Below are 24,729 nucleotides of genomic sequence, written 5' to 3'. Positions count from 1 at the left end.
GTTAAAACTGAGCTCATATTTACCACTTCAGCTGGAAGCTCATTCCACTCTCCCACCACTCCGACTCTCTGGGAGAAGAAGTCCCCCAGCTAATGTTCCCCTAAAACTTCTCCCCTTTTACCTTTAACCCATGTCCTCTGGTTGAATCACACATAACCTCAGTGGAAAAAAAAAGCCTACTTGAATTTACTCTATCCCCATCATATTTTTGTATACCTCCAACAAATCTTCCCCAATTCTTCGATGCTTAAAGTAATAATGCCTTAACTTGTGTAACCTTTCCCCGCAACTCAGTTCCTCAAGTCACGGCAATATCCTAGTAAATCTTCTCTCTTTCAATCTTATTGATATCTTTCCAGTAGTTAGATGAGTTACAGGGAAAGGTTGTGCAGACTGGGGCTTTTTTCTCTGGAGTGTAGAAGATTGAGAGGGGACTTAATAGAGGTGTTTAAGATTTTAAAAGGGACAGACAGAGTAAACGTGGATAGGCTTTTTCAATTAAGAGTGGGGGAGATTCAAACTAGAGGGCATGGTTTAAGATTGAAGGGGGAAAATTATAAGGGGAACATGAGGGGAAATTTCTTTACGCAAAGGGTGGTAGGGATGTGAAATGGGCCGAAAGACGTGGTTGAGGCGGGCTCATTGGTTACATTTAAGGAAAGACTGGATAGTTACATGGATAGGAGAGAACTGGAGGGGTATGGACTGGGTGCTGGTCAGTGGGACTAGGAGGGTGGGGATTTATTACAGCATGGACTAGTAGGGCCTAACTGGCCTGTTCTGTGCTGTAAGTGGTTATATGGTTATATGGTTATATGTCAAAAACTGCACACAATGCTCCAAATTTGGCCTCACCAATGTCTTATATAACTTTAACATAACATCCTAACTCCCATACTCAGTATTTTGATTTATGAAGGTCATTATTTCAAAAGCTCTCTTAATGACCCTATCTGCCTGTGATGCTACTTTCAGGAATTATGTATCTGTATTCCCAGATCCCTCTGCTCTACCGCACTCCTTTGCCCATTTACCGTGTATGTCCTTTCTTGGTTTGTCGTTCCAAAATAAAACACCTCCCACTTGCCTGCATTAAATTCCATCTATCATTTTTCAGCCCAATTTACAGCTGGACCAGATGCATCTGTGAGCTTTGAAAACCTTCTTCGCTGTCCACAATGTATCCAACCTTAGGGTAATCTGCAAACTTGTGATCCAATTTACCACATTATCCTCCATATCATTGATATAGGTGACAAACAACAATGCACCCAGCACCGATCCCTGAGGCACTAGTCATATGCCTCCAGTCAGAGAGTCAATCATCCACTACCACTCTGGCTTCTCCCATAAAGCTTCTGTCAAATCCAATTTACTACCTCACCAATGAATTCCAAATGACTGAACCTACCTGAGAGTCCTCCCAGTGGGGCCTTGTCAAAGGTCTTACTGAAGTCCATACAGACATCATCCACAGCCTTTCCTTCATCAAATTTCCTGGTAACCTCCTAGAAAAACTCTGGATTTATTTAACATCTTTAAGATACTGTGAAAAATATGATGGAATAATTGCCTGGACAAGTGCAATCATAACACTGGTTGGGAACCTCGATGCTTTCCCAGTCTTGGTTGGCACACTGTCTTTACATAATAGGTGTGCTGTGGCTAGAATGAGAAATATACACCATATGTACAGTGACAGCTCTTGAAGCACCTTCCAATTTTACAGCTTAACTCCCTCATGGACAAGGGCAGCAGTGAGAATGAAACACCACCATCTCCAATTTTCCACTGAAGTTATGTACTATGCATGGGAAATATATTGCCTATCCTCCATTTGTTGCGAGATAAAATTCCCACATCCCCCGCTGACCGGCATTGTGAGAGTTCCTTCACCCTGTAGACAGTGGTAACTCAAGGAGATCATTACTACCGCCACCTCAACGGCAATCAAGGATATTATTAAGATTTAATCTTGTCAAAAATGATCACAATCCATGAACGTTTGAAACTAAAAGAGAAATACTTCTTCCTAGGAATCCTCTTTGCTTGAATCATCAGAATCCATGAACAAGCTCTGAATTAAACATCTACTTCTTTTTTCTCCGAAACCTATTTGTATGTACAAAAATAGTGTTGAACACAGCCTCATCCCTTGGCTAGATGTTTTAATTGGCCTTTCGGGAATGCCTTAATTGTTGGCCAAGAGTAAATAACTAATTATAAATGTAGAGTCAGCATTGGAAAATCTAAAGGATGGAGAAGGATGATATGAAGATAAAGGATGATATGAAGATAAATTCAATTGTCTGCTCTCTTTATTGTGACATCTCGGCTGACATTGTTTCCATTTTGGTCGCGAAAGCTCGCTCTAGTATTAGACCTACATAATTGGTTTTGTTACTCACATCGTTAGGAAGTGTAATAAATGTTCACAACTTTTTTTCTTACTCATCTTGATACCAACCATGTCACCTTGGCAAAGGAATAATTGACACTCAAAAATACCAGGTAGAGAGGGTGCAGAGGAGATTTACTATAATGTTACCTGGATTGCAGTATCTAGAATACAAAGGAAGATTGAGTAGACTGAAACTACTCAATCATTGGAGCGTAGAAGGTTGAGGGGGAATTGGATAGAGGTATTTAAAATTTTGAGGGGGACTGATAGAATAGATGTGAATAGGCTCTTCCCCTTGAGGGTAGGTGAGTTTGGAATGAGGGGTCATGAGTTAAGGGTTAGGGTGCAAAAGTTTAGAAGTAACATGAGAGGGAGATTCTTCACTCAGAGAGTGGTGGCTGAGTGGAATAACCTTCCAGAAGAGGTGGTTGCATCAAGGTCAATTTTGTAATTTAAGAAAAAGTTGGATAGGTGCATGGATGTGAGGGGATTGGAGGGTTATGGGCAGCATGCAAGTAAGTGGGACTAGAGGAGATCACTTAGATCGGTACAGACTAGAGGGCTAAGATGGCCTGTTTCCGTTCGGTAATTGTTATATGGTTATATAACAAAAGTAAATTTGAAGTTATGTTCCCCCACCATATTGTAAACAATTCATTTGAATATATAATGCAGGTTTAGCTCCAAAATCTCCCAGCTCCAAGGTCTTGGATTAGATCCTGAACTTCAGATATGCTGAGTGAAGTATGCACTTCTTTGTGACCATGTGGCTTTCATCCATGTGCTCTGATTTCTTTCCATATCTCAAGAGGTAGGTTGGAAGGTTAACTGGCTACAGTAAGTTGACCCATGCAGTTGTGAGTAGCAGACTTTAAATTTAAATTTAGACATACAGAATGGTGACGGTCCATTTCAGCCCATGGGTCAGTACCGTTCAATTTACACCCCATTAATCTACATCCCCGATACACTTTGAATGGTGGGAGGAAACCAGAGCCCCTGGAGAAAATGCACATACAATTCCTAACAGACAGACAGTGTTGGATTCAAACCCCAGTCTGATCCCAACCGCTAGCACTGTAAAGGGATAGCACTAACTGCTACACCCACTGTGCTGCAGTTGATGGGCATATCTGAGAAAATAGATTATCAGGAAATAATTGGAGGAGCTAAATGCATATTTTGCATCAGTCTTGAATGTGGAAGACACTAGCAGTATGCCAGATGTCATAGGGTCTCAGGGAAAGAAGGTAAGTGCAGTTACTATTTCAAGGGAGAAGGAGCTCAGAAAGCTGAAAGGCCTAAGTGTGGATGTCTCCTAGTCCAGACGGATTGCATGCTCAGATCCTGAAAGAAGTAGTGGTAGAGATTGTGGAGGCATTGATAATGATCTTTCAGGTATCAATAGATTCTGGCATGGCTCCGGTGGACTGGAAAATCATAAATGTTATCCCACTATTCAAGAAGGAAGTGAGGCAGCAGAAAGGAAATTATAGACTGGTTAGCCTGACGACAGTGGTTGGGAAGATTGGCCAATCAAGTTCAACAGTTGAAAACAGGGGAACAGTTCAAGTTCACAACAAAAGGTTAAAAATGAGAGACTCGGCAGGAGGCAGTTGATTGGGGAATCAAGTTTAACAGTTGAAGGACAATCATGTTCAGGTGACCCTAACACCACTATAAAAGTGAGGGACAGTGTTGCAGAGTAGTCATTGAGGCAGTGATCATGGTCAGAGTGGGCTGAGTCAGAATGGCAAGGTTTTGACAGAAGGGGCTTCGGTGAGAAGAGTCTGAGTTGGTGGGGCAGGAGTTGAAGTAAGAAAGAACCACTCTTTTTGAGGAACAAAAATAATTCAGCAGATAGACACAGGTAAGGGCAGGATTTAGATATATATATATCTTCTCTTTCTTTGGCTTGGCTTCGCAGACGAAGATTTATGGAGGGGTAAATGTCCACGTCAGCTGCAGGCTCGTTTGTGGCTGACAAGTCCGATGCGGGACAGGCAGACACGGTTGCAGCGGATGCAGGCGAAAATTGGTTGGTTGGGGTTGGGTGTTGGGTTTTTCCTCCTTTGTCTTTTGTCAGTGAGGTGGGCTCTGCGGTCTTCTTCAAAGGAGGTTGCTGCCCGCCGAACTGTGAGGCACCAAGATACACGGTTTGAGGCGATATCAGCCCACTGGCGGTGGTGAATGTGGCAGGCACCAAGAGATTTCTTTAGGCAGTCCTTGTACCTCTTCTTTGGTGCACCTCTGTCACGGTGGCCAGTGGAGAGCTCGCCATATAACACAATCTTGGGAAGGCGATGGTCCTCCATTCTGGAGACGTGACCTACCCAGCGCAGTTGGATCTTCAGCAGTGTGGATTTGATGCTGTCGGCCTCTGCCATCTCGAGTGCTTCGATGTTAGGGATGAAGTCACTCCAATGAATGTTGAAGATGGAGCGGAGACAACGCTGGTGGAAGCGTTCTAGGAGCCGTAGGTGATGCCGGTAGAGGACCCATGATTCGGAGCCGAACAGGAGTGTGGGTATGACAACGGCTCTGTATACACTAATCTTTGTGAGGTTTTTCAGTTGGTTGTTTTTCCAGACTCTTTTGTGTAGTCTTCCAAAGGCGCTATTTGCCTTGGTGAGTCTGTTGTCTATCTCGTTGTCGATCCTTGCATCCGATGAAATGGTGCAGCCGAGATAGGTAAACTGGTTGACCGTTTTGAGTTTTGTATGCCCGATGTAGATGTGGGGGGGCTGGTAGTCATGGTGGGGAGCTGGCTGATGGAGGACCTCAGTTTTCTTCAGGCTGACTGCCAGGCCAAATATTTTGGCAGTTTCCACAAAACAGGACACCAAGCGCTGAAGAGCTGGCTCTGAATGGGCAACTAAAGCAGCATCATCTGCAAAGAGTAGTTCACGGACAAGTTGCTCTTGTGTCTTGGTGTGAGCTTGCAGTATACATATATATATTTTTTTCTCTAGTCATAAACAGTGGAAATGGCAGCCAAGGCAGGCAAATGCTCCTCTTGTAGAATGTGGATCATCAAGGAAGACAGTAGTAGCCGACGACTTCATCTGCAAGAAGTGCATCCAGCTGCAGCTCCTAATAAACCAAATTTAAGAATTGGACATGGAGTTGGATAAACTCTGGATCATTTGGGAGCAAAAGTGGGTTATAGGAGTTACAGAGACACTGTCACACCCAGGAGACAGGAGGAGGGTAAATGGGTGACAGTCAAGAGAAGGAAAGGGAACAGGCAGGCAGTGCAGGGCACCCCTGTGGCCATCCCCATCAATAACAAGTAGACCATTTTGGATACGGTTGGGAGGGATAACCTACCAGGGACAAGCCATGGAGATAAGGTCTCTGGCATTGATTCTGGTCCCGTACCTAAGAATGGAGAAGAGATGAGCTTCAGTGACAGGGGATTCCATAGTTAGGGGGACAGATAAGAGGTTCTGTGTAAGAGATTGAGTATCCTGAATAGTATGTTACCTCCCTGGTCAGAGGTAGCTTAGATTGAGTTCACAGCATTCTCAGAAGAGAGGGTGAGCAGCCAGATGTCATGATCCATACAGGGACCAATGTCCTGGGTAGGAAGGGGAAGGAGGTCCTGCAAAGAGAGTTCAAGGAGTTAGGTGCTATGTTGATGGACAGGACATTCAGGGTTGTGATCTCAGGATTGCTACCCATACCACATGCTAGTGAGGTTAAAAATAGGATAATATGGCTTAATACATGGCTAAAGACATGGTGTGGGAGGGAGGGATGTTAAAATTGCATGCACTGTTAGAAGTCAACAAGTTATATATGGTCGAAATGTTCTCAGGTGCATCTATTTCAATGAAAGTAGTATTGTAAGAAAGGCAGATGAGCTTTGAGCATGGATTGGCATGTGGCATTGAGGCCATTAGTCAAACTTGCTTGCAGGAGGGCAGGACTGGCAGCTCAATGTTCCGGGCTGCCATTGCCCTGGACATGATAGATTGATGGGGGATGAAAGGGGGAGGTGTGGCATTGCTCGTCAGGGAAAATATCGTAGCTGTGCTCAGGCAGGACAGACCAGAGGGCTCGTTACAGAGGCTATACGGCTGGAGCTGAGGAACAGGAAAGGTATGACCACACTCATGGGAATGTATTATAGATTGACCAATGAGAATTGGATAAGCAAATCTGTAGAGAGATAGCAGACAGCGGCAGAAAACATAAGGTTGTGATAGTAGGAGATTTTAATTTTCCATATATTGACTGGACTCCCATACTGTAAAAGGGCTGGATGGCTTGGAGTTTGTCAAATGTGTTCAGCAAAGTTTTCTAAATCAATATATAGAGGTACCATTTAGAGAGAGTACAATACTGGATCTCGTTTTAGGGAATGAAGCAGGACAGGTGACAGAAGTATGTGCAGGGGATCATTTTGTGTCCAATGATCATAAGGCCATTAGTTTCAAGTTAATTATGGAGAAGGATAAGTCTGAGCCTTGGTTTGAGATTCTAAATTGGAGAAAGGCCAATTCTGAGGAAATGAGAATGTGTGGTTTGGATTAAGTTATTTTCAGGCAAGGATGTGCGAGGTAAGTTAAAGTCCTTCAAAGGTGAAATTTTGAAAGTACAGAGATTGTATGTTTCTGTCAGGATTAAAGGCAATGTTAGCGGGCATAGGGAACCTTGGTTTTCAGGGATATTTTGGGATGTGGTTTAGTAGAAGAGAGAGGTGTACAGCATGTATAGGCAACATGGAGCAAATAAATACTTGAAGTGTATAAAAAATGCAAGAAAAACCTCAAGAAAGAAATGACAAAGGCTAAAAGAAGAGATGAGGTTGCTTTGGCAGACAATGTGAAGGGAAATCCTAAGGGTTTTTGCAGGTATATTGAGAGCAAAAGGATAATAAGAGATAAAATTGGACCCCTTGAAGATCAGAGTGTTTGGGTTTGTATGGAACCAAAAGAGATGATGGAGATCTTAAATGTTATTTCTTTTTCATCAGTATTCACTCAGGAAACAGACACAGAGTCATGGGAAGTAGATACATTATTGGAAGGTGTTCTAAGAGATCGGATATACAATTACTTGGATTTCCAGTGACTGATTAGGGATGGTCAACATGACTTTGTGTGCTGTAGGTCATGTTTAACCAATCTATAGAATTTTATGAGGAAGTTACCAGGAAAGTTGATGAAGAAAAGGCAGTTGATATTGTCTACATGGACTTGAGTAAGTCCTTTGACAAGGTCCCACATGCGAGGTAAATAAGGAAGATTCAGACTCTAGATAAACATGGTGAAGTATTGAAATGGATTCGATAAGTGGCTGGATGGAACTTGCCAGAGAGTAGTGGTGGATGATAGCTTCTCAGACTGGAGACGTGTGACTCATGGTGTGCCTCAGGAATTGGTGCTGGGACCATTGTTGTTTGTCCTCTATATCAATGATATGGAGGATAATGTGGTAAATTGAAACAGCAAGTTTGCAGATTATACTAAGTTTGGAGGTGTTATGGACAGCAAAGAAAGTTTTCAAAGCTTGCAAAGGGATCTGGACCAGATGTGAAATTGGGATGAAAAATGGCAGATGGAATTTAATGCAGACAAGTGTGAGGTGTTGCATTTTGGTAAGAAAAACCAAGAAAGAATGTACATGGTATGGTCGGGCACTGAGGAGTGGGGTAGATCAGAGGGATCTGGGAATAAAGATGCATAATTCTCTGAAACTGGTATCACAGGTGGATAGGGTTGTAAAGAGAGCTTTTGGCATATTGGCCTTCATAAATCAAAGTATAGGAGTTGGTATGTTATTTTTAAGTTGTATAAGACATTTGTGAGGCCATATTTGGAGTATTAATGTGCAGGTTTGGTCACCTAAAGCCAGGAAAGATATCAATAAGATATAAAGAGTGCCTGGACTTCAGGAACTGAGTTGCAGGGAAAGATTAAACAGGTTTGGACTTTATTCCCTGTAGAAGAGTGAGGGGAGATTTGATCGAGGTATTTAAGATTATGAGGGGGACAGACAGAGTAAATATAGATAGGCTTTTTCCACTGAGGGTACGTGAGATACAAACCAAAGGATATGGGTTAAGCGTGAAAGGGTAAAAGTTTAGGGGAAACTTCTTCACACAGAGAGTGGTGGGGAGTGTGGAATGAGCTGCCAGCTGAAGTGGTGAATGCAGGCACAATTTTAACATTGAAGAAGAATTTGGACAGATACATGGATGGGAGAGGTCTGGAGGGTGCTGGTCAGTGAGACAAGACAAAAAAAAAAGTTTTTATACAACTAGAAGGGCCAAAGGGGCCTGTTTCTGCACAGTAATATTCTATGGTTCTATGGACTGTAAAGGATGAATTTACGGATACTCAGAGGATTATGACAGGACAGGCCAAAGCTAGAAGCCCCGGTTGGTTTCCTTGAGGGAAAATCTTGCTTGACAAACCTATTAGAATTCTTTGAGGGATGACAAACAGGTGGATGAAGTAGATGCAGCAGATGTTGTGTACTTGGATTTTAACAAGGCATTTGTCAAGGTGCCACACATGAGGCTCCTTTACAATATAAAAGCACATGGTATAACAGGAAACATACTATGATGGGTAGAAGATGGTTGGCAGGAAGGAAAGACTTGGAATACAAGGATCGTAATCTGATTGCCTGCCAGTTGCTTAGTGGTATTTGTATTCCACTTCCTTTTATGTTGTTTATTAATGATTTGGATTATATAATGGATGGATTTGTGGCCAAGTTTGTAGATGATACGAAGGTAGTTGGAGTAGATGGCAGTGCAGAGGAAAAGACAGAGGCTGCTGAAGAACAGGCAGATTAGGAGAATGGGAAGAGAAGTGGCAAATGAAATATCATGTCAGAAAGTTTAAAGTCATGCACTTTGAAAGAAAAAAATAAATAGGTTAATTTTTAAATGGGGGAATTTGAAAATTTCCAGATGCAAAGAACATGGGAATCCCAGTGCAGGGCAGCTGAAGGTAAACTTGCATGTTGAAAAGGTGGTAAAGAAGGCAAATGCAATGCTGGAATTCATTTCAAGAGGAATAGAATATAAGAGCAAGGATGTGATGTTGAGGCCTTATAAGGCACTGGTGAGAACACACTAGGAATATTGTGAGGAGTTTTGGGCTCCTCATTTAAGAAAAGCTGTACTGATGTTGGAAAGGGTTAAAGGGAGATCACTAGGATGATTCCGGGAATGGAAGAGATACAGTATGAGGAGCATTTGACAGGTATTGGCCTACGTTTGTTGGAATTTAGGAAAATGAGGGGGAGATCTCAGTGAAACATTTCAAATGTTGAAAGGTGTGGGCAGAGTAGATATAGAAAGGTTGTTTCACATGGTGGGAGAGTCTAGGACAAGAGGGCACAACTTCAGGATTGAGGGGCCTCTGCTTAGAACAGAAATCTGTTGTAATTTCTTCAGCCAGAGGGTGGTAAATCTGTGGAATCTGTTGCCACAGGCAGTTATGGAGGCCAGGTCATTGGGAGTATTTAAGACAGGAAGGTGATAAGCTCTTGATTAGCCATGGCATCAAAGTTTATGGGGAGAAGGTCGTGAGGCTGAGAGGTGAAATATGAATAAATAGTGGACAAATTCAATGGGCTGAATAGTCTATATGGTCTTACGGGTTTTTTTTTCTTATTGTTTTATGATTTGGAATTTCATTGAGAGATCATGTGCTCTTGATGGACCAAATGAACGATGGATTTTTTAAAAAATGGACTTACTTCGCATGATGTTACTGGCCACAAAAAAAATCTGATGTCACCTGATTATTAAAGGCAAAATATGCCATGCATTTGGGAGTTGGACTGTCTATAGAGTGTGACGGATGGTGTGGAACAGCTGCTGCATCAGGTTCATTTGCACAAGTGGAGTTGCTTGACAAGTTGAGATTATCTGATGTTATCACTGCTCAGTGTAGAACACTTGTAATTGGTTTTCCAAAGAGGAAAACTGGATGAGATTGCTGAATAACTTGACTGGGATTCTATTCTGCAACTACTGGTGCAATTTCTGTTGGGTTTTTACTCACATTACAAAATACCTTCTGAAATTTTTAATATTCTTTTTTTAAGGGGAAAGCCAGTATTTATTTATCCATCTGCAGTTTCCTCCCCTGATGACTGAAACTATCGTTGTTTCAATATCTAAACACGAATCTCTGCAGACATCGATTGAAGTAAAAACACAATGCTGGATAACATAGCATTGTCAGACTGTGTACTTTATATCGTGAAGGTCAAGATACAGGCTTGAGCCCTTCATCAAGGTTAATTTAGATTAACACCTGCCTATGTTTTGTTCATACCTTGATGAAGGGCTCAAGCCTGAAATATTGGTTATCTATCTTTATTTCTGCTATATATTGACCTGCTGAGTTTCTCCAGTATTGTGTTTTTACTTTATTATTTCATATTTCCTGGACCTCACTTTTATTGTGTAAGATTTGTTTTGGGAAGATTGTATCTTTCATGCTTCTTCATGTATTTTTATACTTCTATGACATTGAAGGAAGCCATTTGCCCATAGAGTCAAAACAAGTTCCAGGGCAATCCCATGTCCTAGTTGCCTAGTTACCCCAGAACTCTCACCCAGCAGCATAAAATGATATAAAACTGAAGATCATCTATCTGTTTTTAATCTTTATAAAAGCCATTCATTTAAACCCATTCTGCTATTCTTTCACTGTCATGGGCAGAATCTCCAATAACGATGAAACGGAGTACAGAGGGAGATAGAGGGGCTTGTGACTTGGTGCCAGGACAACAACATCTCCCTCAATATCAGCAAGAGGAGGAGGGGTGGAGCTCACTCCTGAGTCCAAATCAAAATTGTTGGGCTGGAGATAGAAAGCAACTTTAAGTTGCTAGGAGTGAGTATCCCTGGTCCACTCACATCAATGCAATAAAGCACAGCAGGACCTCTATGTCCTCTGATGCTTGGGGAAATGTGTATCCTTAACAACTTCTACAGATGCGCATTTGAAAACATCCCGTCAAGCTGCATCACTGTGTGGTGCGGGAACCACTCCGCCCAAGACCACAAAAAAACTGCAGAGAATTGTGAATGCGGCTCAGGCCATCGCACATACCCTCTCCCTCCATCTATATCTCCTGCTGCTTAATTGAAGGACCTCACTTCATCCTCCTCCTGTTAAGAAGCTTCAGAAGTGTGAGATTGGACACCTCCAGTTTCAAGAACAGTTTCTTTCCTGCCATTATTAGACCCCTGAATGAACTCCAAAACAATAAAATCATGTTGCCATTTGCTTCCAACTCAACAGAACATCCTGCAGCACCTCACAGAGCATCAATAAACATTCAGTGCAAAGGAGAATCTTTGAGCACTTGATGGTGAAACTCCAGAATTTTTGTATCCTGTAGGCCTGTGGGCCATTGGGGATATTTCCACTGCACAACAATGATTCTGTGGTGGAAAGAGAAGAGAGCAAAAAATTCCTTGGTGTGCATATAAGGCATGACCTATCCTGAACTCACAACACCTCCTTATTAGTCAGGAAGGCACAGCAACATCTATACTTCCTAAAGAGACTGAGGAGGAAAAGGCTACAACCACCCTCCCCCACCACCCTCGCATCTCGCTAACCTTTTACAGGAGTCTGTTCTATCAAGCTGCATCACTGTGGCATGGTAGCTAACCAGCATCAGGCTGGAGGTGTATACAGAAGATCTCCCTTTCCCCTATAGACAACATATACTCGGAGTGCTATCTAAAGAGGGTTCAAGGAATTATAGAAGACCCCTTCCATTCAGCTCACAGTATCTTCAACCCAGAACCATCAAAGAAAAAGGTACAGGAGCATCAAATTCAGGACTGCCAGATTGGGGAATAGCTTCTTCCCACAGGCTATGAGACTGATAAACAGTATTCTCAAATCATGTCAATCATCCCAAATATTTACATATATATCTTGATTACACTGGACAACAAAGATTTTTCTTCCTGAATGTTTTTTGGGTGTATTTTATGAATTTTGGGCTGCTAATCATGAAAATCACAATAAAATTTTCCTGTCACATACCTTTTTTTTAGATATAACCAATTTTTCTGATTTCCTATCATACTTTAAGTCTACTAGTATATTGTCCACAAAGCAAGCTGTTTTGGTCAGTCCATGCAGGCCTGGGCATCCACTCAGTGTAGGTGATATGCAAATGTTGTCTTAGGCCTAGGCATGTTTAGTTAGTATAAATGCAGATAGGCTATAAAAGCAGCTCACTTATAGAGCTGACAAATTACATTGATATAGAATGAACACATTGATGCACATGTTCTTCAGGCAATATCATAGTGAAGTGTACTTAACAATAGCATTTATTATCCTCAGGAAGATTCATTACAGCAGAAATGTCTCATCAATGTCACAAGAGCTGTGATACATTCTGTTACATTTGTGGCGAGTTTATGCTTAAGGCTCAAATATGCAGACATATAGGCACTTATTAAGAAAGTCTATGTGCTCTATTTCGGTTGCAAAATTGGTGATCGTGACAAACCTTGGTCTCCTCACATTTGTTGTGCCACATGTGCAGTCAACTTTAGAGCTTGGCTGAGCATCATTATGTAATTAAACATGTTAAATTCAATTAAAGTTAATTCAATGTTTCTCCAACTTCCTACGTGACACAAAAATCTGAAATTATCCTAGTGTTCAGCTTGATCTTGTCTATCATAACCCCAAATCTTTTTCAGGAAGTAAATCTTTTTGAAAAAAATTGTTGTCTAGTGTTGTTCATGTGGTCTTTTTGTATTGTGTATTTTGGTGCGTGCACCCGTGGTCTGGCAAGATGTTGTTTCGTTGCGTTACATTTGTACAATCAGATTATAATACAACTTGAAATTCACTTTATCTCAGTAGCATATATCTTGTTACAAAAACAAACACCTAAAGTATGTATGTTTAATTCAAAAGAAAGATGGGAACAAGATTTAGATATAATAATAAATCAAAAGATTTGGCAAGATTTATGTAAAGAAGTTATGTCTAATACTATTAATGTAAGATATAGACTACTTCATTTTAATTTTTTACCTCAATTATATATTACATCTCAGATATTGAGTAAGTAGAGATGAAATTGATCAGATCAATATTTTAGATGTGGTAAAGAAGTGGGAACTTTTCTTCATTTCATGTGGACTTGTTTGAAAGTTAATCCTTTTTCGGTTTCCATTAGTAAGTTTTTACAATGAGTTACAATGAGTTAAACCCTAAATTATTGCTGTTAGGAAATTTTGAAAGTATTACTCCTAAGTTACCCTTGTCAGATTCTCAATTGAAATTTGTTAAATTAGCTTTAGTAATAGCAAGGAAATGTGTTGCTGTAAATTGGAAATCTGGTGTTTCATTAATCTTAGAAATATGGCATACTGATATTCAAAAGTGTATCCCTTTAGAAAAAACAACATAATTTAAGGAGTAAATATTCCTTATCTTTACAAATTTGGGGTCCCTATGTTAAATTAAGGAGATTAAAATTATAATTTTTTTATTTAAAATTTCTCCTGTTCAATGAGGTTCTCCCTGAACCAATAATAATTTTGGAATGGTATTTTTAGGATCCTTGAATGTCCTCCAAAGCAATCTGGAATATTATGCAGTTATGTAATGTTATTATGTATCATATAATAGTTATTAGTTATGGGATTAGATTAGGTTAAAAGGGAAGGGAAGTCTATTTTAGTTTTTAGTTTAGAAGTTTTTAGCTTTTAGGTTTTAATTTTTCTTTTCTTTCTTTTTATGTTTCAACATATATTTGTTAATACTGTAATACTGTGACTTATTATTATCATGTATATGTTGATTAAATAAAATATTCCAAAAAAGTTGATATACTTTTGAAATACCAGAGAATTGATTGCTATAATGTTCTCTCTAATTTTTAGTCATCAGTGTGCGCAAATATCTTATGTTGTGAATTTTTTTTTCCCTGTGACAAAAGTACGTGCCTACTGAAAGTTTGTGCAAAGGTAAACTTGAAATTGTTTCAAGATGATTTTGGCACAGGCTATCTTCTCATAGCTAATAAAACTGTATTGGGATGTTTTAATATAACTAAGAAATTATTTTCAAAAAGTATAATTATTAATTACTACATTATTTTAGGTAACTAATCTTTTATGCGTATTAATTTCCTTTGTACACTGGTTGCAAAGCGTGTGTGCACGCACACATGCTTGAAGAGAATTTAGAGAGAACTGTGATTGCTATGGTTTATCTCTGCCATGATCATTTTGAAAGGTAGGATGTTCTTGAGAGACTGAATGGCCAACACCTGGTTCTATTTTCTTATGTTCTTATGCTCAAGGTCTTGATTGAAAAGCTAAGTTTCCAAGAAAGTCGAGGGCAGGGAATGAACAGTTATCAGTATTCAGAAGTCATTTTCAGATTAAGAGCTATGCCATCTGATGATTTGATCACCATAAGCAGGTGTATAGAGAGGGATGAGGGGTGGGGACAAGTTATGAGGATGGAAGAGATTATGGAGGTGGTTGGGGATGCAAAAAAATAAGATAGGAATTTTATCACAGCAGGATTTCTTAACCAGCCACCACATAAGGAAGCACGGAGAGCATGGTGTGAATTAGTTTACAAAGAATAGAATTTTTATTTCTCCTTATTTCTGTAAAGTAGAAGGGAGGAACTGGCCAGTGGTTTGTTAAAAATGGTAAGGTGTAGAGGTAACAAAGGCATAGATGAGGGGTTTAGAGATACTCATCCAAAGCACATATCATGGACAAATATTGGAAACAGTCTTGTTTAGTATCTGACAGTTGTCAGAAAGGTTTAAGTATAACTGTCAGATTGAATAGAATCTCTTGACAGTTTACATCGTCCTTTCAATGTGAGCTGACTCACAGATCATCCGAAGGTCTGGAAACAGCTGCTCAGAACAAGCATCTTCTATTGACCAAGAGCAACTACAGATTTCATTCAGCCTGGTTTCAGTTTCCAGTATTTGAACGTTCCTGTCTGTGGTGGTCACTGCTTCAGATTTGACACAGACAATAACTCCCACAGGAACCTCAGTATAAGCAAACCTTCTGCAGCCACATGTGTCTGCTGGTTGGGAGCATTTCCTTTCTACAAGCTTCATTCAGATGGACAAGGTATTTTTTATTCATAAAATCATTACAAATTGGAACAGGAGTCACTCATTTAGCTCCAATCCTCCTCTGCCATTCAATAAGATCATGCACCATCTTTTGCCATATATGCCATCTTCCTCCAGTATCTTCATATTGCTTGACTGTTCCAGAATTCAAAAACTTATAAAGCTCAGTTTTGAATGCATAGATCATCAAATAGTACAGCGCAGAAACATGCCTTTTGGCCTACATGTCAATGTTGAACATGATGCCTAAATTAAATAAAAAAAACTCTGCTCCTCAAATATAATACCTATCACTCTATTCTTTGCATATTCATGTGTCTACCTGTAAATCTCTTAAACACCTACCATAGTATTTGATTTCACTTCTACTGCTGGCAGAACATTAAAAAAAATCCCTACACAAATCCTGTAACTTCCTCCCTCCTCCCCCCAACCCCTTTACCCCGGATAAAAGATTTTGACTATCTATCCTATCAATGCTTCCCATCATTTTATACACTTCTATTAGGTTACCCACCAGCCTTTGACACTTAAGAGAAAACAACCCAGGGTCCAACCTCATCTTATAGCTCATAACCTCTAACCCAGGTAATATCCTGATAAATCCCTTCTGTAGCCTTTCCAAGACTCCACATCCTTCCTGGAATCGACCACTGAGACTCCAAAGCTCTCCGGGTAGAGCCTTCAACAAGGCCACTGCCCTCTGAATGAAGACTTTGACCTTGTTTTCATCCTAAATGGATTTCTCCTTGTTTTGAGCTAGATAATCGGTCAGGGGAAATATCCTTTCTGAGCTTATCCTGTTAAACCCTCGAAGAATTCTGTATGTTTCAATGTGACGCTTCAGTTTTCTAATCTCTGAAGGATAGTGGCCTAGCTGCTCAATCTTACTTTATATAACTGACCTACAACCCCAGAAGCAGGTTTGATTAATCTTTACTGCATTCCCTGTACTGCATTTTTGTTTTGAGATAAGGAGATCAGAATTATGCACAGGGTCAACCAGAGCTTGTGTAGCTGGTGAAAGGCATTTTCACTCTCTTGTTTTCTAACTACAAGCTGCACTTTGGAGGTAGCTTTCAGTTACAGAAGCAGTATATGTCATAGTTGCCGAGATGTAGAGCATGGACACAAGCTCTATGCATTTATGCTGACAATCTTTCTGATCTGTACCAATCCCTCTTACCTGCATTAATTCCTCATTTCTCTCTTTCTTGCTTTTCCTGACCAAATACCTCTTCAATGTTCTTGTAAAAACACATAGCTGGAGAAACTCAGCAGGTCAAACAGTGTCCTTTATGGAGCAAAGGTTAAAATACATAACCAACGTTTTGGGCTTAAGCCCTTCATCAAGGTATGAAGAATGTCAGCAGGTGTCCAAACAAAAGAGTAGGGAGGAGGCCATGGACAGACATATGAGTGTGGGAGTGTAACACAAAACTGTAATGGTTGGCTACCGGGAAGTCTCTGTCACTGGTGCAGACGGAGTGAAGGTGCTCAGCGAAGTGATCTCCCAATCTGCTGCCAGTCTCTCCGATATAGAGAAGGCCACAAAGGGAGCACCAGATGCAGTAAATCAATCCTGTGGATACATAAGTATTGCTTTACTTGAAAGGCCTGTTTGAGGTCCTGGACTGTGGTGAAGGAGGAGGTGTGGGTACAAGTCTCTCTGTTCAGCAACACTCCCTGGCCTTGTCATTCATTTTGTATGTCTTGTCTTGGTTTAATGTCCCAAAATTCATCATTTTGCACTTCTCCAAGCTAAATTCTGTCGTTCATTTTCCCAGTTGATCTATATACATTATAACATTAGACAACATTCTTCATTGACCACTATATCGCCAATGTTGGTGTCACCTACAACTTTCCAATCAGGCTAGCTACATTTTTAGACAAATCACTAATCTATACAGAGGCACTCAAGAGGTGAGGCACCTATGGAAAGAGAAATAGTTTATAGCTCCTCTGCCCCTTCCTCACTCCTCTCCACTCCTCCTCCCTCCCTCCCTCTTTATTTCAGGAAACTGCCCTCTTTTCCTTTTATCTGACAAGAGTTTCAGGCCCGAAACATTGGTTACCCATCACTTGCTGTGGACTCTTTGTGACTTGATAAGTTTCTTGATCAATAGCTGATGTACTTCCATTCTGATGAGGAATCCTGGATCTGAAATGTTATCTCTGTTAATGCACTGCCAGGTGAAAATTATAAAAACGGAGCATTATAATATGGAGGTTGGTGGGGTGGAAGTGTGGACACGGTAACACTATCTGTACCCTGGGCACACCAATATTACTGGCTTTTTAGTCTATTTGTTTTGCCTGCTGTAACTTTCAAAAACATTTGTTCAAGACAAATAGATTAAAAAAATATATTTCAATGTCAGTAGGAGGGCTTTTTGTGTGCCTTTAAAAGCTGACAAATTTGGTGTGTTATTACATTTTGTGTATTACTACATAACAATAAAGAAATCCTTATCTTAATATCTGCCACCGTCCTTCTGATTAGCTTTTTTGATGTTTTCATTGTTCCTTTTCCCTGGGCAAAGCCAACCTTTCCAGGTCTTCTTTCTGATCACATCCACTCCTATCAGCTGTTCAATCAGTCAGGCAGATCTCCTGCCTTCACTTCAACTGATGATATTCTCCTCTCTTGAATTCATCCAGTTTGTATTTGCCCTTTTGTGACATGGAATGCTTATGTCAGAAGATGCATGTATTCCTTCCATAATGTAAACTTATTCAGAGCCTGTGGTGATACAACCACTGGACTGTCTGTGGCTTCCTGCGCCTGTCTAAATTCCTGCCTGCCTACTGCAGGGGCAACCCACTGTATCTGCAGGGAGGTAACCTGGGAGGCTGGCTCCACCTACTCCCTGCCAATCACTGGCCCCATATAAAGGATCACGCCGGCCCTTAGGTAGGAGTAGAGCACATGGAGCCAGAAAGGATAGTGAACCTTGTGTGAAAGTTTTAAGCTAATTAAAGCCTGCAGTATAGCCTTTGTAGTTTGAACTTGTTTGTTTACACTGCAGCACCTCGCAGAACCTCTTCTAGACAGCATTTACTCCTGGATCGATCAGTTGTTTGTCTGTGGTCCTTCAGTTCCTTCACTTTATCAAACTGCGCATCCATCTTATAAACCCTTGTGTGATCTCTTTGTAATAGATTGCCATGTAATACAGCAGTTTGGACAGAGATATGGCTCAAAGGTGGATGTGAAGTTGAGGCATCAATCTATCCATGACCAAACTAAAAATCAGGATAGTCTTAATGGGCCAAATGGCCGACTTCTGTCACTAATAGGACGATAGAAAATGTATGTCAAAGAAGAAGGCCATTAAAGATCATCATGTCTGCACTGGTCAGGGAGGAGAAAACCCCATTCTCCAGCACCTAACCTGTAATCCTGCTTTTCATTGATCTTCAAGCATTGATTCAAGTACTTCTTAAATATGTACTGCTATAATTTCCCCAGTATACACATAATCAAGAGAATACACTCACTCCTTCTTTAGTATAAAATGGAGTTTTAGTACAAAATGGAGTTGATCCTCTTCATTCTTCTCAGCCACAACAATGAATTCTTCATCCCACAAAACACCACCCAGCCAAACTCCCCTGACCTTCTGCGCCTGAGATCCATCACAATGTACTGACCTGACCGAGCTGACCTGCGCATGCGCACGACTACTACTCTTGCGCATCGTACCAGATGTGTTATCAGCATCAACCATCACCGCTCCTGACACAGGTAAGTACGCGACGGTGACAGCACCTACCCACCACCCTACCTCCTCCATCCACCCAGCTTCCGTCAGCCTCCGTTGCTGTTGACAATGACACAGAACATTGACCAAGAATATATGCCAGCTTCAATCCGTCAAAGAAGACGGTGTCAGGATTCCCATTTATGCAAATCAGAAAAATCTTCGGGTGGTGTTGTATGACTTGAAAATGTCCGTTGAGCACATGTTGAAGTGGTCTGCAAACAGTGTCATGTCAAAGAAACACATGCGTACAGTGTGGTAAATCATCCAGCACATAAACTGCAGGTGATGCACCTTCCATAGGTGTAGGTCTGAGTAACTCATACTTTCCTGAATATGGTTGACATAACTCACTGGATCATAGAGCGCTGTCCCCAGACCCGGATTCACAAACCTGCCTGGCAGAGTCAGCATGGTGCCGAATACCATTTCTCCTGCTGAATATCCGAGATCTGCTTTTATGCACACCAAGGAGTGCTATGGGCAAATGCTCACTGCACAAAGATGCAATGTCACTTGCTGTCAATACTGCTTTCAATTGGCAATGGAAATGCTTAAATGAGGCCATTGGCCTGAGGATGGCAAGAAGTAGTCTGAATGTGGGTGGTGCCCAAAAGATCACTGAAAAATTATGACTCAAACTGTGAACCTTGGTCTGTCACAATGGTAGCCGGAACACTGAACAACGGAACCCAGCGATCAACAAAAGCCCAAGTGGTTATCTCTGCAGAGATGTTGGTGACAGGAATGAGCTCCTGCTACCTGATAGCTCAGTCCTCACATGTGAGCAGGTAAGTGTATCCTCCAGATGGTGGAAGTGGACCTACCTAGTCTAGGTGCTAGAAATGGGAATCCGGAACAGTAAAATCTCCCAGCATCGATTTTGTGTGTTTGGAGACTTTAGAGTGTTGACATGGCAAGCAGTTTCTTGCCCATAATTCAACATCCAGCTTAATGTGAGGCCAGGTAAAGTGTTCTGTAGTCAGTTTGATCGACACTCTTTTACCAGGGTGGGACAGGTTATGAAGAGCCTTGAAAATCTCTTGCCTCATTACCGCTGACACAAAAGACCTAGGTCACTCTGTGGAAAAGTCACAAGCCAGTGTTTCACCTGATTCAACCAGGCACGCATCTTGTAGGAGGAGACCTGTGTTGATCCTGTGATATTGGATGAGATCAGGATCAGTGTGTTGTGCTCGAGCCATGACAGTGAAATCGATGGTTGTCATCATACGTAAGGCCTCTATGTCATGCCTGGACACGATGTTGATATTGGCCATGGCATTCACCTTCCCTCAGATGTGTGGTATGTCTGAATAAAATTGTAAGATGAAGTCCAAGTGCCAAATTTCCCATGGTGAATAGAGATGTGTGCTTGCATGCACAGTATGCATAAGAGGCTGGTGGTCTGTATAAATAGTGAAAACAAAGAAAAAGGAAATGTTTCATTACAAGATAGATGGTCAGGTGTTCTTGCCTGAACGTATTATATTTTGCTTGAGCTGGTGACAGCTTGGTTGAAAAGAAAGCCAGAGGTTCCAACTTTCCACTGGCTCTTTGTCCTAACGCTGCTCTTACGGCACTGTCGGAGGCATCCATGATGAGAGAAAGCAAGGTGTTGGGCTTCTGGTGTTCAAGCATCGTGGCACCTGCAAGTGGTGTCCTTACACAGTTGTCATTATCGGCGTCCAAACTCATGTTTTTTTTTAGAAACGGACTTCCAGTTATTGGAAAAGTATCTACCTACCATGTATTGACGAAACTTTCCAAGTTCCATTTTTTCCCAATTTCAAAACGTGTCATCTTCACAGAAGTGTAAGTGCCAATATTCCAAATTACCTTCTTATTAATCCAATCAATCAAAGTTCGTAGTTGCAGCTGTAAGTAGCTTAATTTCATTGATATAATGGATAAACATTTTGCCTAACTTTGCATTGAGATTTTTATATGATGAATTAGCAAAGCATACTGTATATTTACCTTTAAACAGATATAAAGAAAAAAAACAAAATAAGATGAATTAAGAGAAAATTAAAATGATTAAGATGAATTAAAGAAAAGTATCGCGAGATCTTACATCTCTGTCATGAATCTTCGAGGAATGAGATACAATCTCCCCGTCTGCTCGGATATTACGACATATGACATCATAGTAATTATGTTAATGCTACAAATGATACTTCCTACATGGGATAGGCACAAAATTAACAAAAATAAAAAAATACAAGCTTTTAAACTTTACACCTTGTCTTTAGCTCTTAATATTTATTTGGCTTCTAATCCTTTTCTTGTCCTATTTGGAGTAAGTAAGTCAGCTGATTTAAATTTGTCTGGGCTACAATCCCATGTAGTTGCCTTTGCTTTTCTTCTTGCCAGAAGAGCTGTATTTATGAGATGGAAGGATGCTGTCCCTCCTACACGTACTCAGTTGATATATGATGTGATGGGCTGCTTGACTCTGGAAAAAAATTAGATGCTCTACCAATATAATGAAATGTAACTTTTTAAATTTATGGGGCCCTCTCCTTGATTATTTTCAGAATTTATAAGATTATTGAATTCCATTTTACAGTTTGGTTCTTTCTTTCATACATTAATGGAACATATATTGGAGCTCTGCGCAGAACAGCGGCTTGTCATTACAAACACCCTTTTTCAGCAGAGGGACAGCCTTAAGACCACCTGGATGCATCCCCGATCCAAGCACTGGCACCTCCTGGACTACATCCTGGTGCGAGAAAGTGACAAACGAGATGTGCTCCACACCAGGGTCATGCCTAGTGTGGAATGCCACACTGACCACCGGCTGGTTCGCTGCAAGCTCAACCTTCACTTCAAACCAAAGCCCAGGAACAATAAAGCCCCCAGAAAGAGGTTCAATGTTGGAAACCTGCAGTCAGACGAAGCGAGAAGAAACTTCCAGGAAAACCTCAAAGCAAAGCTCGACGATGCAATCCGCTTCACGGACCCGTCCCCTGAAACCCTCTGGGATCAGTTGAAGACTACCATACTGCAATCCACTGAAGAGGTACTGGGCTTCTCCTCCAGGAAAAACAAGGACTGGTTTGACGAAAACAGCCAGGAAATCCAGGAGCTGCTGGCAAAGAAGCGAGCTGCCCACCAGGCTCACCTTACAAAGCCGTCCTGTCCAGAGAAGAAACAAGCCTTCCGTCGCGCATGCAGCCATCTTCAGCGCAAACTCCGGGAGATCCAAAATGAGTGGTGGACTAGCCTCGCCAAACGAACCCAGCTCAGCGCGGACATTGGCGACTTCAGGGGTTTCTACGAGGCTCTAAAGGCTGTGTACGGCCCCTCACCCCAAGTCCAAAGCCCGCTGCGCAGCTCAGACGGCAAAGTCCTCCTCAGCGACAAGATCTCCATCCTCAACCGATGGTCAGAACACTTCCAATCTCTTTTCAGTGCCAACCGCTCAGTCCAAGATTCCGCCCTGCTCCAGCTCCCTCAACAGCCCCTAAGGCTAGAGCTGGATGAGGTTCCCACCCTGGATGAGACATATAAGGCAATCGAACAACTGAAAAGTGGCAAAGCAGCAGGTATGGATGGAATCCCCCCAGAAGTCTGGAAGGCTGGCGGCAAAACTCTGCATGCCAAACTGCATGAGTTTTTCAAGCTTTGTTGGGACCAAGGTAAACTGCCTCAGGATCTTCGTGATGCCACCATCATCACCCTGTACAAAAACAAAGGCGAGAAATCAGACTGCTCAAACTACAGGGGAATCACGTTGCTCTCCATTGCAGGCAAAATCTTCGCTAGGATTCTACTAAATAGAATAATACCTAGTGTCGCCGAGAATATTCTCCCAGAATCACAATGCGGCTTTCGCGCAAACAGAGGAACTACTGACATGGTCTTTGCCCTCAGACAGCTCCAAGAAAAATGCAGAGAACAAAACAAAGGACTCTACATCACCTTTGTTGACCTCACCAAAGCCTTCGACACCGTGAGCAGGAAAGGGCTTTGGCAAATACTAGAGCGCATCGGATGTCCCCCAAAGTTCCTCAACATGATTATCCAACTGCACGAAAACCAACAAGGTCGGGTCAGATACAGCAATGAGCTCTCTGAACCCTTCTCCATTAACAATGGCGTGAAGCAAGGCTGTGTTCTGGCACCAACCCTCTTTTCAATCTTCTTCAGCATGATGCTGAACCAAGCCATGAAAGACCCCAACAATGAAGACGCTGTTTACATCCGGTACCGCACGGATGGCAGTCTCTTCAATCTGAGGCGCCTGCAAGCTCACACCAAGACACAAGAGAAACTTGTCCGTGAACTACTCTTTGCAGACGATGCCGCTTTAGTTGCCCATTCAGAGCCAGCTCTTCAGCGCTTGACGTCCTGCTTTGCGGAAACTGCCAAAATGTTTGGCCTGGAAGTCAGCCTGAAGAAAACTGAGGTCCTCCATCAGCCAGCTCCCCACCATGATTACCAGCCCCCCCACATCTCCATCGGGCACACAAAACTCAAAACGGTCAACCAGTTTACCTATCTCAGCTGCACCATTTCATCAGATGCAAGGATCGACAATGAGATAGACAACAGACTCGCCAAGGCAAATAGCGCCTTTGGAAGACTACACAAAAGAGTCTGGAAAAACAACCAACTGAAAAACCTCACAAAGATAAGCGTATACAGAGCCGTTGTCATACCCACACTCCTGTTCGGCTCCGAATCATGGGTCCTCTACCGGCACCACCTACGGCTCCTAGAACGCTTCCACCAGCGTTGTCTCCGCTCCATCCTCAACATCCATTGGAGCGCTTACGCCCCTAACGTCGAAGTACTCGAGATGGCAGAGGTCGACAGCATCGAGTCCACGCTGCTGAAGATCCAGCTGGGCTGGATGGGTCACGTCTCCAGAATGGAGGACCATCGCCTTCCCAAGATCGTGTTATATGGCGAGCTCTCCACTGGCCGCCGTGACAGAGGTGCACCAAAGAAAAGGTACAAGGACTGCCTAAAGAAATCTCTTGGTGCCTGCCACATTGACCACCGCCAGTGGGCTGATATCGCCTCAAACCGTGCATCTTGGCGCCTCACAGTTTGGCGGGCAGCAACCTCCTTTGAAGAAGACCGCAGAGCCTACCTCACTGACAAAAGGCAGAGGAGGAAAAACCCAACACCCAACCCCAACCCACCAATTTTCCCCTGCAACCGCTGCAATCGTGTCTGCCTGTCCCGCATCGGACTTGTCAGCCACAAACGAGCCTGCAGCTGACGTGGACTTTTTACCCCCTCCATAAATCTTCGTCCGCGAAGCCAAGCCAAAGAAAATGTTTAATCATAACTTTACAAAGGAAGGGTTAGATCATTAGAATAGTTTTTGTTTTATATATACTTTTTTGTCTCTTTCATAGGTTATTTACAACTATTTGTTAATATACATTTTACTTTGTTGGACATATA

Source organism: Narcine bancroftii, chromosome 1 (assembly GCF_036971445.1).
Source record: "Narcine bancroftii isolate sNarBan1 chromosome 1, sNarBan1.hap1, whole genome shotgun sequence".
Lineage (NCBI taxonomy): Eukaryota > Metazoa > Chordata > Chondrichthyes > Torpediniformes > Narcinidae > Narcine > Narcine bancroftii.
This window is presented reverse-complemented; position numbering follows the sequence as displayed.